This window comes from Danio rerio, chromosome 9 (assembly GCF_052040795.2).
Source record: "Danio rerio strain M-AB ecotype USA chromosome 9, GRCz13ab, whole genome shotgun sequence".
Taxonomy (NCBI): domain Eukaryota; kingdom Metazoa; phylum Chordata; class Actinopteri; order Cypriniformes; family Danionidae; genus Danio; species Danio rerio.
This window is the reverse complement of record NC_141029.1, coordinates 55,742,501-55,760,000: the sequence shown is the minus strand read 5'-3', so window position 1 is coordinate 55,760,000 and position 17,500 is coordinate 55,742,501. Positions and strand designations below refer to the sequence as shown.

Below are 17,500 nucleotides of genomic sequence, written 5' to 3'. Positions count from 1 at the left end.
ATACATAGCTAAAAAACTTTCACAATACTGTGCAAACTATCATGCCAGTAAAGCAACCCAAACTTGAGAGAGAGAATATGTGTGTGTGTGTCTGCCGCCCTATGCGCGGATATAACTGAGGACGCGCAGGTGTCGTGGACCTCTATTCTGCCGCTCTATGCGCGGATGTAACTGAGGACACGCGGGTGCTGATGGAGGTGTCGCTGACGCCGCCCTCGCTATTGTCGCCTATGCGTGAATATATCTGAGGACATGGGTGGTGAGGGAGGTGTCGCGGACATAACTGAGGACTCGGAAGGTAAGGGAGGTCTCTATACTGCCGCCCTAGGTGGCCGCCTAGGTCGCCTCTATGGACGCGCCGGCCCTGTGTTGACGTAAAAACTAACAGATAGCACTATAGCTATTTATTGATTAGCAATCTGTCAACGATGGGATGTAAAAAAAATATGGGACAACAAATAGCTTCAAATGATAGAATACATAGCAAACATTAGAAAATATTGACAATACAATAAAAGATTTAGCCTATTAAAATCAATGGCCTATCCAGAAATTAAATAAAGCTATAACAACTACTTCACTTTTGATTGTATTTGCATATTTATTAAAGTTACTATAGTTATTTGGTGAAGAGCAGCAAATGAATCTCTCATTGTCTTTGTTTGAAAACAGAGGTGTTAATGTAAGAATGCACAGATCTATAATAAAGCATTCGACTACTTTAGTAACTGTTTGTGCTCATTTAAGAGAAAATTAGTAGTGTTTAAAATAAAACACGCAGGACGGAGCAACAAAAAAAAAAACGAAAAAAAAAAAACACTTTTCCAATGGTCCCTTACTGAGAGCTCCGCTCTGCACGAGCTCTAACGGCTAAACCAACACAATCTCACGGCAATTTGTAACTTTTTCATTTAGTGGCTAATTCGTACGATCTAGTTCAACCCGGGCTCATTGTGGAAACGTAGCCCCGCGGACGTTTCTGCGGACCGCGATTTACGTCCCGGGAGGTACGTATTCGAGCGTTTTTTTTTTTGTTTTTGCGGATTCGAGAGAGGCCGCTGTGCGCGCTTTTTCGCGTCTCGGACGGGCGCCTCTTGGGAGCGCGCGGCGTTCGCACCCGCGCCGTTCTCGCGCGAAAAGCTGCCGGATCGAAAAAAAAAAAAAAAGCAAAAGCCCTCGTCTTCGATTTCGACCGCGTTTTCGGATCCCGCCGCGTTCTCGCCCTCATTTTTCGGATTCCTTTTTTCGTCTCACCTGATTTCCGGAACCTGCTGTTCCCCGGACTCGATCCCGGTCGTCGTCCACCGCGGCCGGCTCCTCCTCCTCGTCCAGGGCCTCCGCTCCGCCGACGCAACGCAGTGAGCTAGGCGGACAAACTGATTGCATCGGGAAAGCCCTCCACTCGGAGGCGAGCCGTCGGCCGGCGAGCACGAAGAGGAGGGGCGGAGCGGCGCCATACCGCCCCGCAACGTTCGCTCGAAAAAACCAAACTCGGCCTTTACGTACCTCCGGCCACGTAAATCGTGGTCTCCAGCAACGTCCGCGGGGCTACGTTTCCAGAATGAGCTTGAATTGATCTAATTCGTACATTTTAGTACGATTTGCGTATCCCCCAATGACAGTTGGGTTTAGGGGTGGGGTTAGGTGCCACGCCTCCTTTTTAAAATCGTACATTTTCTTACGAATGAACTCGTACGAATTCGTACGAATTAGCCACTAAACTGCCAAAACGTAAAATACTTACGTTTTCTCGTGAGATCAGGCTGGCTAAATGCAGATTGCGAGTGCTCAAAAGGAGAAGTGCTCGTAATGTCGAGCAAAAAAAAAAGACATCTGTGAGACACAGGAAGCATAGGAAGCATACTTTTTAAATATTTTCAGGGTAAGAGGTTTTTGAGTTATTGCTGTCAATCGTACTGGTTTTGATTCACCGCAATGTAAATAGCTGCAGCTATGTGACGTTGCGCGACCCACCTTTGTTCACTGTGCGACCCACTAGTTTGAAAACCCCTGGTCTAACAGCAGTAATATTTGTCAAACTGTAGTGTCTGCTTGTTGCTGACTGTATGTGGGCGGAGTAATACACAAAAGGTAAAGGCTGTACGGGTGCTGATATTACTTAAATAGATCACGGCTATCAGCCAATCAGATTCGAGAACCAGACAGAACTGTTGTATAAATTTATATAAATAAACTTAAATAAAAATAATTATACACAAATAATTTAAATGCTCTTATTTCATAAATAAATGCTGGCATTATCAAACAAACTAATTAAAAAACGGTCCCATCAAAAGGATCAGAGGAGCTACGACATCTGCTTTATAATGTCACTGTCGCCGAGAGCTCCTCTTTCTCCCAGTGCATCATAGGTAGAGATTCATCCTTCAGAACGCAGGTGATCCAACTAAACTTTCCTCTCGCTCTGGATTTCTATTTCCCCCAGTTGCTCTCTCCAGTCCAAACAAAGAGTTATACATATTTATACGACGAGCTGATCGACGGGAAAGGTGGTCCAGAGGAACCGAGAGTGAAGAGGGGAAAAAAAAAGCAGAGGAAGAGTTGGAAATGCAGAGGTAAACTTTATGTAAATGCCACAAAGTAATAGACTTGTAGTGCAAATCACACCATTTTATCTTTAATTTTGCCCAGCCGCCCCTTCCCAGCATCCTCTCTGCATCTCCACGGCACGTCCCATCTCTCCCTCCCCCAAAAGTCCTCTTTCCGTGGGCTTAAAGGTGCATCGGAGATATGCATTTAAGCATATTCAGAACACGGGGCGTGAAATTAAATGTGTGACAGAGTGGGAAAAATATACAGGCGCCCGAGATGCCTTAAAAATAGTCATTTATGCAGATGGAAAAGGAGGGGAGTTGAAAATCATTTGCGACAGGATGACCCTCTCCGCAAGCTGTCTACCTCTCACTGTTCTGGGCCCTTATCTGCCGCTGTATCTTCATTTTTCATTGAACTCGCCAGTTTGCCGCTAAGCAGCCTTGTAGATAAGGCAAAGTGCTAAAAGGAGACAACTGAAGGTGCTCAGTGGGTCCGTTTCTATTGCACTTTCACCCAAGGCAATGGGCAGAATTTAACGGATTCCTTCCAACATATGTTTTTGCCAGATAAGTAAACAGTGTGTGTCGGCAAGGAGGGGAGAGAGAGGGAAAAAAAAGCATTTGCAATTTAATGACATTACAGCTCCCAGCTTAGCCCTTCCGTGCTGCCAGGCGCCGAGCGGAGAAAAGGAAAGAGCGGAAGAATGGAACCGGGTGTCATCAGAGTGTGTGTGTGTGTGTGTGTGTGTGTGTGTGTGTGTGTGTGTGTGTGTGTGTGTGTGTGTGTGTGTGTGTGTGTGTTTTCGTCTCTTTTTTTTTTTTTGCAGTGTTTCTGCTGCTCATTCTTGTCTCTTCTTCATTCTCTTCTGCAGACTTTGCTCAAGTTTGTGTACGAGCATTTTTGTCCGCCGTTTGAGATCCTCGACTGTTTTTGGCCGTCTGTGAGGGGAAAAATCCGTCTCTTAATTTTAAGTTCTGTTGCTGGAGTGGGAAATTGAATTGAAATAAGTTGAACTGAATTTAATCGAATTGATTTGAGCTGATTTGTGTTTAATTGAATTGAGTAGAATTGAATCAAACTATTGAATTGAATGAAATATAATCGAATTAAGTTGAATCTAATTGAGTTGTTAAATTAAATCGAATTGAATTGAATTAAATTGAACTGAATTTAATAAAATTCTAATGATTTGAGTTTAACCTAATCAAGTTAAATTGAGTTGAATCATATCAAATTGAATCGAATCAAACTATTGAATTGAACTAAATAGGATTGAGCGAAGTTTAATCTAATTGCTAGTTGAAATAAGTTGAATTGACCTCAATTGAACTTATTTAAATAGAATCAAATCTAATTAAATTGAATTGAATTAAAATAAACAGAATTTGACTGAATTGAATCGAATTGGCCACACTCCATTAACAAAAATATTGACATTGATCAGATCCTGTGTTTACAACTTCTAATGAGAGCAATAAATACTTTATCTTCTGTAATAATCAGAGTGGATTTTACGAACAATGTGATTAATAGAATTAAATATAAAACTAGTGTAGTTTTGCACATGTGTGTTTTCGTCTCTTTTTTGCAGTGTTTCTGCTGCTCATTCTTGTCTCTTCTTCATTCTCTTCTGCAGACTTTGCTCAAGTTTGTGTACGAGCGTTTTTGTCCTCCGTTCGAGATCCTCGACTGTTTTTGGGCGTCTGTGAGGGGAAAAATCCGTCTCTTAATTTTAAGTTCTGTTGCTGGAGTGGGAAATTGAATTGAATTAAGTTGAACTGAATTTAATCGAATTGCAATGATTTGAGTTTAATCGAATTGATTTGAGCTGATTTGTGTTTAATTGAGTAGAATTGAATCAAACTATTGAATTGAATTAAATAGAATCGAATTAAGTTGAATCTAATTGAGTTGTTGAATTAAATCGAATCGAATTGAATTGAATTAAATTTAACTGAATTTAATCAAATGTAAATTAATCGAGTTTAACCTAATCGAGTTAAATTGAGTTGAATTATATCGAATTGAATCGAATCAAACTATTGAATTGAACTAAATAGGATTGAACTAAGTTGAATCTAATTTTATTGTTGAAATTATTTGAATTGACCTCAATTGAACTTAATTAAATAGAATCAAATTGAATTAAATTGAATTGAATTAAAATAAACAGATTCTGACTGAATTGAATCGAATTGGCCACACTCCATTAACAAAAATATCTACATCGACCAGATCCTGTGTTTACAACCTCTAATGAGAGCAATAAATACTTTATCTTCTGTAATAATCAGAGTGGCTTTTACAAACAATGTGATTAATAGAATTAAATATAAAACTAGTGTAATTTTGCGCATGTGTGTGTGTTTTCGTCTCTTGTTTTGCAGTGTTTCTACTGCATATTCTTGTCGCTTCTTCATACTCTTCTGCAGACTTTCCTCAAGTTTGTGTATGAGCGTTTGTGTCCTCAGTCTGAGAGGGGAAAACTACGTCTCTAATTTTAAGTTCAGTTGCTGGAGTGGAAAATTGAATTGAATTAAGTTGAACTGAATTTAATCGAATTGAGTTTAATCAAAATGAGTTGATTTACTTTTAATTGAGTTGAATCAAATCAAACTATTGAATCGAATTTAGTTGAATCTTATCGAGTTGTTGAATTAAATGCAATTGAATTGACCTGAATTGCATTGAATTTAATTAAACTGAACTGAATTTAATACAATTTGAATGAATCGAGTTTAACCTAATCGAGTTAAATTGAGTTGAATCAAATCAAACTATTAAATTGAACTAAATAGAATTGAACTAAGTTGAATCTAATTGTGTTGTTGAAATAAGTTGAATTGACCTCAATTGAATTTAATTAAATAGAATCAAATTAAATTGAATTAAAATGAACAGAATCTGACTGAATTGAATTGAATCGAATTGGCCACACTCCATTAACAAAAGCATTGACATTGACATTGATCAGATCCTTTGTTCACAACTTGTAATGAGAGCAGTAAATGCTTCATCTTCTGTAATACTCAGAGTGGCTTTTACAAAAAATGTGACTAATAGAATTAAATGTAAAACTAGTGTAATTTTACCTGTGTGTGTGTGCGCGCACGCGCGTGTATGTGTGTGTGCGTGTGTGTGTGTGTGTGTGTGTTTGTTTTCATCGTCTTTTTTTGCAGTGTTTCACTGTTTTCAGACACTCCTCAAGTTTGTGTACGAGCGTTTTTGTCCTCCGGTTGAAATACCCACGTTTAGTTGAGTTGAATCGAATCAAACTGTATTAAACTGAATTAAATAGAATTGAAATAAGTTGAATATAATTGAGTTGTTGAATTAAGTCGAATTAAATTGACCTGAATTGCATTGAATTTAATGCAACTGAATAAAAAAAAAGAAAAGTGTAATCTGAGTTGAATTGAGTTTATTTGAATTGAGTTGAATCGAATTGAATTGAATCAAACCATTGAACCGAACTAAATAGAATGGAACTAAGTTTAATCTAATTGTTTTGTTGAAATCGAATTGACCTGAATTGAACCGAATTGAATAGAATAAAAAAACAAGTTAGTAAAGTTTCAATTAATGTAATTGGAATGAGTTTTATAAAAACATTGACTAATAGAATTAAAGGTGAAGCTTGTGTTTTCGTTTTCGCGTTGTTGTTGCTACTTCACTCTCTTCTGCAGACTTTCCTGAAGTTTGCGTATGAGTGTTTTTATCCTCCGTTTGAGATCATCGAATGTTTTTGAGTGTCTGTGAAGGGAAATTAATACAACTTTTGTAAATTTAATTGAACTCAATTGAATTGATGTCTCACGTTGCGGTGGGCCTCAAATTGGCAGGGAACGTCAGAAGATTTAAAAAAAGAGACTTGTCTTTATATCACTCCAATATGACAGTAGACGCACTATACCTACACACAGTTCTGTCCAAACAGATTACAAAAGTTCATTTTCATCATAAGTGCACTATAAATGTGAAAACAGTGGGCGTGGCTTATTTTTTGTACCGCGAGCTTCAAAACTGAAAGCTGGAGGGGCGTGGTTAGGTATGTTAGCCCCGCCCAATACTTTGGAAAGACTTTAATTCTAAATTAGACTATAATTCTAAATTAAATATCTAAATTCTGAGAATTTAGGTGTATTTTCTTATTTCAATTTTAGATTACAAGGGCAAATAATTTGTTTTGTCCTAATGACATGCACAGATGAATTGTTCACCACAAAACTAACAAGCTAAGATAATCAATATGGTTAGATTTGATTTCACGTGGACTTTAATGATGGAAAGAACTACAATCCCAGGAATCATTGAAAACTGAAGACTCTCAAATCACTTCTGACCAAACCTTGACCCTATTGACACCAGCCAACGTTTCTCTCCCTCATTCATTTTTTCCCCTCATCTTCCAATTGGGCTCAATAAAAAACTCAGGGCCTTTATTCCCTAAATGCCTTGGGGACTCTGAAGTTTTTGGTAACACGTTAAAATAATGGTCCATTAGTTAATGTTAGTAATGTATTTACTAACTTGAACCAACAATTAGTAACACATCTATTGCTAGTTATAATGTTAAGCTAACGTTGGTTCATGCTGCTTCACATTAACTCAGGGTGCATTAATTTTAACACGCACAACTTTGGATTTTAATAATGCATCACTAAATGTTGAACTACTATTATTCATATTTGGTTAATTCTTTAGTAAATACATTAACTAATGGACCAATGTTCTAAAGTGTTACTGAGTTTATCATTGCATGTTTTCTATTTGTCTATAGATATCACCTCTAGTACATTTGGAATTGGCAATTTTTGCATAATAATAATAATAGTAATAATACACTTAAGCTTCACTTATGGGGGGGGGGGTCAATTTCACTATACGAAAGTGTATGTGACAAATAAAAGCCTGATTTAATTTGATTTGATTTGATTGTCAAACTTAATTATGATTTTACCTATATTTATTTTTGCCTTTTTTTACTGAAGGGTTTGCTTACAGATTATTTGTCAGATTTTTTTTTACATTTTATTTTTTTATAAAAACATGGTGAAAAGTATTTATTTACAAACTGAAGACTCTCGATTCACTTCTGGCCAAACCTCGACCCCATTAACATCAGTCGTTTCTTTCCCTCATTCCCAACATCCCAGCCTTCCAAGTGGGCTCAAAAATGTTTTTTGATTCCCTAAAAGCAGCTCTTGGGGACTCTGGAGTTTTTATTTTATTGCACTTTTACTTTCACTTTTTACATTTCGAATTGGCCATTTTGCTTAATAAGGATGATAATAATAATAATAATAATAATTTGACTAAAAACACAAACTCTAAAGTCTCCACTTCACTTCCTAATCTGCAATTGCCTCTCTGGATATACCACTAACTGTACTCAAAAAAAAAAAAAAAAAAAAAAAAATTACTAATACTTTCCTTCTTAGACTTTACAGACCTGAAACTTGTCTACAGCACTTATTCATTGTTGCTCTTACAGTTGTGTAAATTGCTTCCCTGTCCTCATTTGTAAGTCGCTTTGGATAAAAGCGTCTGCTAAATGACTAAATGTAAATGTAGTAATAATAATAATAATTCAATTGAAGATAGAATTAGTAATAAAAATAAAAGTAATAAATTAATATCTTTTGCCAAACTTAATTTTGTTTTATCCAGATTTCTTTTTGGTGATTTTACTTACGGGTTTGTTTATGGACTATTTTTCTGTTTGTTTTTTAACTGCGAGCTGGTTGGATGTAGTAAAGTAGGCATTTCATTCAGAAAGATGGGGAAAAGGGTTTGGGGAGAGTTATTACCGCCTAACAGACTCTTTCTGCTCACCATTTCTGTGTGTTTTATCATAACTGACAGCTGGAGTGGCGTGGTCAAGTATGTTAGCCACTTTAATGTCAGCTTTAGATTACAAGGGCAAACAATTTATTTCGTGCTAATGACATGCAGATGACAGAATGACAGATGAATTGTTCACCACTAGACTAGCAATGCAAGCTAAGAAAATCAATATGGTTCATTTTGATTTCATGTGGACTTTAATGATGGAAAGAACTACAATCCCAGGAATCATTGCAAACTCTCGATTCTCTTCTGGCCAAACCTCGACCCTATTGACACCAGTAAATGTTTCTCTCCCTCATTCCCACCCTCCCAACCTTCCAAGTGGCTCAATAAAAATACAACAGGGCTTTAATTGCCTAAAAGTGGCCCATGGGAACTCTGGAGTTTTTATTTTATTGCACGTTTTCAATTTGTAGATCTCAATTCTAGTACATTTTGAATAGGCCGTTTTGCATAATAATAATATTAATAATAATAATAATAATAATAATAATAATATTAATAAAATTAGTATCGTATGCCAAACTTAATTATGTTTTTATCCACATTTCTTTTTGGTGTTTTTACTGATGGGTTTGTGTGTTTGTTTGTTTTGTTTCTGATGGGTTTACTCTTGATTTCACTTCTGACCAAGCCTTGACCCTGTTGACACTAGCAAATGTTTCACTGCCTCATTCCCACCCCTCAACCTTCCAACTGGGCTCAATAATAATAATAAAAAAAAGATTTCAATTCTAGTACATTAGAATTGGCCGTTTTGCAAAATAATAATTATCATAATATTACAATAAAAAATTATAAAAATAAAAGTAAAAAAATTTGTATTTTATGCCAAACTTTGTTTTTTTCCATATTTATTTTTGCTGTTTTTACTGGCAGGTTTGTTTATAGACTGTTTGTTTATTTGTTTACAGACTATATTTTTTAAAAGTATTTAATCTCTGTTGACTGTATTTTATTATTTAACACAAGAACTTAAGTATTTATTTATATTTTTCATATTGTAATGCAGTTCCTAGAGAAACACAATATTAAATGAGAAAACTGGGCGTGGCTTGTTCTTTTCTACTGCAATCTGATTGGATGTAGTAAAGTAGGCGTTTCATTCAGAAACATGAGGAAAAGGGTTTGGGGAGAGTTATTACAGCCTAACAGACTCCTCCTCCTCACCGTTTCTGTTTGTTGTCAACTGACAGCTGGAGGGGCGTGGCTAATTGTTAGCCCCGCCCAATGCCTCGGACAGATCTAATCTGAGAATTTAAGTGCATTTTCAGATTTCAAATTAAGATTACAAGGGCAAACTATTTATATTGTCCTAATGACATGCACAGATGAATTGTTCACCACTCGACTAGCAATGTGAGCTAACAAAGTCCGTTTGATTTCATGTGGACTTTAACGGTGGAAAGAACTACAATCCTAGAAATCATTGCAAACTAAAGACACCCGATTCACTTCTGACCAAACCTCAACCCTATTGACACCAGCAAACATTTCTCTTCCTCATTTATTTTCCCCTCATCTTCCAAGTGGGCTCAATGAAAAAAACACAGGGCTTTAATTCCCTAAAAGCGGCCCTTGGGGACTCTGGAGGGCCACGTAATCTCAGCGTCTCCATTTCAGAGCATGGCCTGTCAGACGGTGGGTGAAGCCCCGCTTTTCAGACTTATTATGGCAGGCTAATTGTGCAGGAAAGCAGATTATGGAAGTGTTAGGATGTAACTCCTTGACCGTGTGCTAATGTGATGTCAAGCTTTTTTTTTTCTTTTTTTTTTTTGCGGGAGGGGGGAAAGACTGCCAGCTACATGCCAGGGCACTCTTTGGCACCGCCTGTAATCTGCCTTCGGTATTAACTCCTCAAAACCGGCTTGTTGGAGTGTGGATCCCTCACTAATTATTGCTACGAGAAAGACTTATATTGGCGCCGTTGATCTTTCATTAAGCGTGCTGTATGGAAAGGCATTGGCAGGCGACTTTCTTTAAAGGATACAGCATTGCCCTCGGGGTGCCAGGATTGCAGAAAGCATCTTACCGAAGAGGAGGAAGGGGGCAGAAAATTTGGGTCAGGCGTGTTTGCCAGAAACAAGAATTTTAGGTGCTGCTTTAAAGGAGATACTTGCTTTATTGTGCATGTAAAACATCAGCTCACACGTGCGGTGTTCGGTGTAAATGAGATGCATATTTATATCCATTTCCCTCTGAATGTAGACAATATGAATTAGTGCATTTTAAATAAGAGTTTTATTAAACAGTTATATCCATTAAAATAAGAGTTAGGCCAAACATCTTTAGCAAATAATACATAGTTAAACTCTGCATGCTCGGTACCGGCATCAATAACACCATATGACCTACTGGGTGAAAGCCAACCCATGCTCATTCTGAAAACGTAGTCCAGCGGACGTTTCTGGAGACCGCGGAATACGTCCCGGCGGGTACGTACGGCTGCAGTTTTTGTTTTTGCGAGTCCGCGAGAGGCCGCTGTTGAGTGATTTTTCTCATCTCGAACGTCTCTCGCGAGTGCGGTTTGCCCGCGCTGTTCTAGCGTCAACCCGCCAGAGGCCGCTGTCCGACTGACCGGATGATCGACTGTGCGACCGGCCAATCGGCCGAATCGCCCTTCTCTTTCCCTGAACCCAACCAATTTTACCGATCGACCCGCCCGCCCGCTCGCTTCCCCTAAACCCGAGCAACAGTTTACAAAAGCCGTCCAAAAAAAGAAAAGCCCTGATTTTTTTTTTTTTTTTTCTACCACGTTTTCGGATTTCACCGCGTTCTCACCCTGTTGTGAAACCCGTTCACTTAATTTTTGAGATTATGTTTTTGTCTTACCTGATTACTGGAAGTGGACTCTTCCCCGGACTCGAAACCGATTGTATTTATTTATTTACCGATTGTATTTATTTTTATTATTTATGAAAAGTATTTATTTACAAACTGAAGACTCTCGATTCACTTCTGGCCAAACCTCGACCCCATTAACATCAGTCGTTTCTCTCCCTCATTCCCACCCTCCCAGCCTTCCAAGTGGGCTCAAAAAAAAGGGTTTGATTCCCTAAAATTAATACTAATTCAATTGAAGATAGAATTAGTAATAAAAATGATAGTAATAAATTAGTATCTAATGCCAAACTTAATTATGTTTTTTCCAGATTTCTTTTTGGAGATTTTACTTATGGGTTTGTTTATAGACTATTTTTTCGTTTTTTTATAGATCATATTTATTATGTAACATTAAATTTTTTATAAAAACAAGGTGAAATGTATTTATTCTCAGTCTGTTGACAGTATTTTATTATTTAACACAAGAACTGGACAGCTTTTAAATCCGCAAGCTGCGACCATTTTTTAAAAACATTCGTATTGTGATGCAGTTCATAGAGAAACGAAATATTAAATGAGAAAACAGTGGGCGTGGCTTGTTTTTTTTTTTGTACTGCGAGCTGGTTGGATGTAGTAAAGTAGGCATTTCATTCAGAAAGATAAGGAAAAGGGTTTGGGGAGAGTTAATACCGCCTGCCTAACAGACTCTTTCTGCTCACCATTTCTGTGTGTTTTGTCAAAACTGACAGCTGGAGTGGCGTGGTCAAGTATGTTAGCCACTTAAATGTCAGCTTTAGATTACAAGAGCAAACAATTTATTTCGTCCTAATGATATGCAGATGACAGAATGATAGATGAATTGTTCACCACTAGACTAGCAATGCAAGCTAAGAAAATCAATACGGTTCATTTTGACTTCATGTGGACTTTAATGATGGAAAGAACTACAATCCCAGGAATCATTGCAAACTCTCGATTCTCTTCTGGCCAAACCTCGACCCTATTGATACCAGTAAATGTTTCTCTGCCTCATTCTCACCCTCCCAACCTTCCAAGTGGCTCAATAAAAATACAACAGGGCTTTAATTGCCTAAAAGTGGCCCATGGGAACTCTGGAGTTTTTATTTTATTGCACGTTTTCAATTTGTAGATCTCAATTCTAGTACATTTTGAATAGGCCGTTTTGCATAATAATAATAATAATAATAATATTAATAATAATAATAATATCGCTGTGGTCAACTCCTCCTCTCTGCATCTCGAGCCTGCTGACGTTACACGATGAGCTGTGTGGACAAACGGGTTGCAGCGGGAAAGCCCTCCACAAGGAGGTAAGCGGTCGGCCGGCAATCGCGAAGGGGAACGACATCACACCGCCCCGCAGCGTTCGCTTAAAAAAAAAAAAAATGCAGCCTTACAGCGCGGCAAGCAGCACCTAAAATTCTCAGGTGTGTCTAAATGGCGTTAGAACTAAACTCTGCAGGACACCATTCCTCCAGGACCGAGTTTGGGCACCCCTGATATATAGCAACAAATGTCATTATATCAATTTAATATTGTTACTAACATCGTTTTTTTTTAAGGCTCGTCTGGGGAAGGGGTTAGCAACATAAAAGGACACGCAACTCAGAAGTACAATTCTCTATTTATTTAGAGACCAGAAAATAAGTGTCCGATCAAATTAAGGCGGCAACAAAAATATCGATAAATAATAAAACAATATTTCTCAGTCGAACAATTAATTAAACAAATAAACAAACATACTCAAAACATAAACCATAGAGAAAGCATAAATAAAGCATAGATCAACCATGAATTAAATAAATGGCGACAACACCAGCATGGCTCCTCAGCAGCGGCTGCATAAAAAGTCTCAGAAATTCATCAGGACAAGATATGTAGAGATTCTCAACAAGTACGGGTCACACTTTCAGGAGAGTAAAGATCGGGAGGATTAGTCAGATGCGCTGGAAAACCAAGAGCCACCCAGACGCACACTCACATTCCGCTTATAAAGCGACAATCCAAATTAGCGGCAGGTGCAAGGCGGAGCCAGAAACAGCAATTAGTAAAACAAACTCCAACACGACACAATCATGAAGATAATAATAATAATAATAATGCGGTAACACTTTACAATAAGGTTCATTAGTTGATGCATTTACTAACATGAACTAGTCATGAACAACACATGTACAGCATTTATTAATCATAATTGAACATTTACTAATGCATTATTAATATCCAAGTCCATGCTTGTTAACATTAGTTAATGCACCATGAGTTAACATGAACTAACAATGAACTACTGTATTTTCATTAACTAACATTAACAAATACAGTAGTAAATGTATTGTTCATTGTTTGTTCATGTTAGTAAATGCATTAATTAACATTAACTAATGAACCTTATTGTAAAGTGTGGTCAGTAATAATAATAATTAGAAGGATAAATAAAGAATAAACCATGACAATATTTACTCAGGATTGTGAAGCTCTAATTCACATTAATTTCATTCCAGAATGAACGCTATTGATTCATGTTTTGAATTTCTATTTCTCCCAAAGGGTTTAAGAAGCATCTGAAGAAATTACGAGCCTTAATTGAGACACCTGAGAGTCTACAAAGGTAAGAAAAATCAGTGTCTGATCAATGACATTTACTATTTTGTCTCTGCACACACACACACACACACACACACACACACACACACACACACACACACACACACACACACACACACACACACATGTCATGTAAACATTTCAGCACACAAAACCGAACACAAATCCTTTTGCAATGCATAAATAACCTGATTTTCACAGCGAGGGTTGTGCATTTGTGTATCCGTGCGTAGGTCATCTTAATAAGTGAAGTTTATCTATAAACTAATTTCGAGAGGAGCATGTGCTTATGATTGATAGCACGTGGTCCACATTAGCCAACACTGGTTTACCAATCAGACGACTCCTTAACCACTATGAATAACCAGAGTATCTCACTTCAGCCATCTTCGTCTTGAAGAATCCCCTCTTCCACCCCTATTCCTCCCATTTCCTTGTCAGGGCAGCACGGAGGCCTAGTGATTAGCACCACGGCCGCACAGCAAGAATGTCACCAGCTCGGACACTTCCTGGCCAAGTCGGTATTTCTGTGCAGAGTTTGCATGTTCTCCTCGCGTTTGCGTGTGTTTTCACCGGCTCTCCGGTTTCCTCCCACAGGAAAATATAGTGGACGATTCTGGGGACAGCGGAATACGTCCTGGGGGGGTACGTGCGGCCGCGTTAATTTTTTTCAAGGGAACGCTGGGGGGCGGTGTGACGCTGTTCCCTTTCGCGCTTGCCTTACCTCCTTGCCGAGGGCTTCCCCACTGCAATCCAATTGTCCACTCAGCTCAGTGTGTACGTCGGCAGGCTCGAGATGCGGAGAGGGGTCGACCACGGCGACCGGTTTCGAGTCCGGGGAAGAGCAGTTCCAGCAATCAGGTAAGACAAGATCCCAAAAATTAAGTGAACGAGTTTCGTGACAGGGCGAGAACGCGGCGAAATCCGTGGCTTTTGTGAACTGTTGCTCGGGTTTAGGGAAGCGAGCGGGCGGGCGGGTCGATTGGTAAAATTGGTTGGGTTCGGGGAAGGAGGAGGGCGAGTCGGCCGATTGGCCGGTCGCGCAGTCAATCATCCGGTCAGTCGGATAGCGGCCTCCGGCGGGTTCACGCACGAACCACGCTCGCAAGAGGCATCTGAGGTGTGAAAAAGCGCACAACAGCAGCCTCTCGCGGATTTGCGAAAACAAAAACTGCAGCCGTACGTACCCGCCGGGACGTATTCCGCGGTCTCCAGAAACGTCCGCGGGACTACGTTTCCACAATGAGCCCGGGTTGCATATAACATAAGTAAATCGACAAATCTAAATTGACAGCAAAGACACTTCATAGCATTAATCAACTTCCAACATTATCAAGCAGGGGAGTTCTCGAGACCTACCTGCACTCGGACTCCCCTCTCACCCTGCAACAGGAGGGAGCCCCAGGCTCAAAGATCTCACGAGTTCAGGGGTCCGTTCTTCGTACGTGGATTACTCAGTTAGCTGGATTTGGATATTGACGATTTGACACGATTCAGGATCGTTTCGTTCTTCAGAGCTGATCCGAGAGTTGTTGTCATAGCAACAGTTCTGCTAGGTCAAACCTGATCGGGAGCAGGTTCAATTCATATAAACAGGATTAGATTGGCTCAGTTCAAGCAAAGATAATACAGAAAGTATGATCCGAATTCTGATATTTTCTTACAGTAGTAGTTATATACACTTGGGAAAATGCTACATATTTTTTAACTATATATATATATATATATAAAGTTATAGTCATTAATAAAATAAATAAAGTTATACATATTAATAAAACTTATGCAATCTGCACCCTCGAAATGAAAGTACAAAGACTCACCTGGTGGTGCAAAGAGAAAACTTATTGATATGAACTTTTTAGATCGCTTTAGTACAAATTGTGTATAATAGAAATGCAGAATATGTGACTTTTTTTTAAAGCAATAATACATTTATGCAGTCATAAACATGTTTTGACAGTTAATATGCCGGTGATTTGATGCTTCACAAAAGTTCCAGATGCCTTTACCAATATCAAAATGCTTTTGTAAACAACCAGTTATTCTTTACACTGATTAAAAAACGGCTACTATAATAAAGAAAATATTTTCTAAATGTTGAACTAAATACACTGATTTGCATTGAAATACATGATGAATACTCTTGACACATGAAAGTGTAAAGCCTGCAGCAATGTGGAAGGTTATTGCGTGTCATATTTCACAAACCGTTTACTGCTAATTTGATGTAATTTTGCTCACATGGATAATTGAATATTAATCAGATGATGTCATTACGCTGCTGTGCCGTCAGCCAATCGCTGCATTGCTGATCATGATTTCGAGGATCGATAGATCTGTCCTTCACAACACACGCAGCGATCTCAGATCAGTTCATCCAGATATTCTAATCTGATTCGCGAACTTGTTTAAAGAACCAAATAAGCGAGAGATCAGTTATCAAGATGAAAAGATCCAGGATCTGCCAAATCATCTTAGATCATTTAAGCGAGGTACGAAGAACGGACCCCAGGGCTGTCCCGGAACTGCATGCCAAACATGCTCCATAATCAATCATCAGCTAAGGGCGAACTCTTGAAATGAATAAAAAAAGCTATTTTATCAATAACATTTACCTCCTAGGTCAATGCGCACACACACACACACACACACACACACGCTTGTCAGATCATTTAATTGCATGTAAACATTCCAGCACACAAAACAGAACACAAATCTGTTTGCAATGTATAAATAACCTGGTTTTGACAGCGAGTGTTGTGCATTTGTGTATCGGTGCGCAGGTCGTGTTAATAAAGCACTCTCTCTCTCTCTCTCTCTCTCTCTCTCTCTCTCTCTCTCTCTCTTGCTGTGCTTTGAGTTTGTTTAGCTCCACCTGAACCCTCCAGCCTGTCACCTCTGATTGAAAATCAAATTAGCGGCACGCCATAGAGACGCACAGATTCAATAGCTAAACATGAGCGTTTGAACATTTATTTATCCCGCATCAAACCACATTTGTTAAGCTAATATCGCGAGAAGCGCAGACTGACACAGGAGCGCAATGAGACTGGCATTAACAAGCTAATGACTGGTGTTTACACATGCATAAACGCGCGTCTCGTTATTGGCGCGATGTTTTCCTGCACATTTCCACCCTAATGATCCAGTTTAAGTCAGAATGCATCGCTTTTTTTTTTTCGAATGCATCCACAACGAGGGAGGTTATTCGAGGTTTCAAACGCACTGGAGTTTGTGAAAAAAATAAAGATGAATAGAAATGTGTGAGAGCAAAAGTTTGTGGAAAAGTTTCAGTGTTGACATACTGACGAGTGATGTGTCGAGAAGAGAGGGTGGGAGAACAAGAAAACAAGTTTTGCAATTCATGAGCTGTCGGTAAAGTATGGCATCAGTTCATTGTGAAAAATACAAAGTTTTTAGGTATTGAAGAAGAGCTCGATTAGTGATCGGGTGTCTGAAATGTCATATTTTTCCTCTGGAATGAGTCGCTTATACTAGACTAGAGGCTGCACAATATAAATATAAATGGTAACACTTTACAATAGGGTTCATTAGTTAATGCATTTACAAACATGACTTAGTCATGAACAACACTTGTACAGCATTTATTAATCATAATTGAACATTTACTAATGCAATATTAACA

The 17,500-nt window shown here is 38.6% G+C and overlaps 2 long non-coding RNA genes across 17 annotated transcripts in view; one reads left to right on the top strand and one right to left on the bottom strand.

The window, feature by feature from the left end:
- Window positions 1-17,500, bottom strand: part of LOC147842463 (uncharacterized) — a 758,429-nt gene that overhangs the window by 250,453 nt on the left and 490,476 nt on the right. The gene's annotated exons all lie outside the window — the stretch shown is intronic.
- Window positions 1-17,500, top strand: part of LOC147842465 (uncharacterized) — a 180,099-nt gene that overhangs the window by 42,694 nt on the left and 119,905 nt on the right. For 14 of the 16 annotated variants that reach the window (XR_015500033.1, XR_015500034.1, XR_015500043.1 and 11 more), the window contains one exon: window positions 13,798-13,858. This is a non-coding gene — a long non-coding RNA (uncharacterized LOC147842465). Of the gene's footprint in view, window positions 1-2,446; window positions 2,577-2,652; window positions 4,118-13,797; window positions 13,859-17,500 lie in introns of those variants that run through there. The other 2 variants (XR_015500040.1, XR_015500047.1) reach the window with 1 other exon arrangement.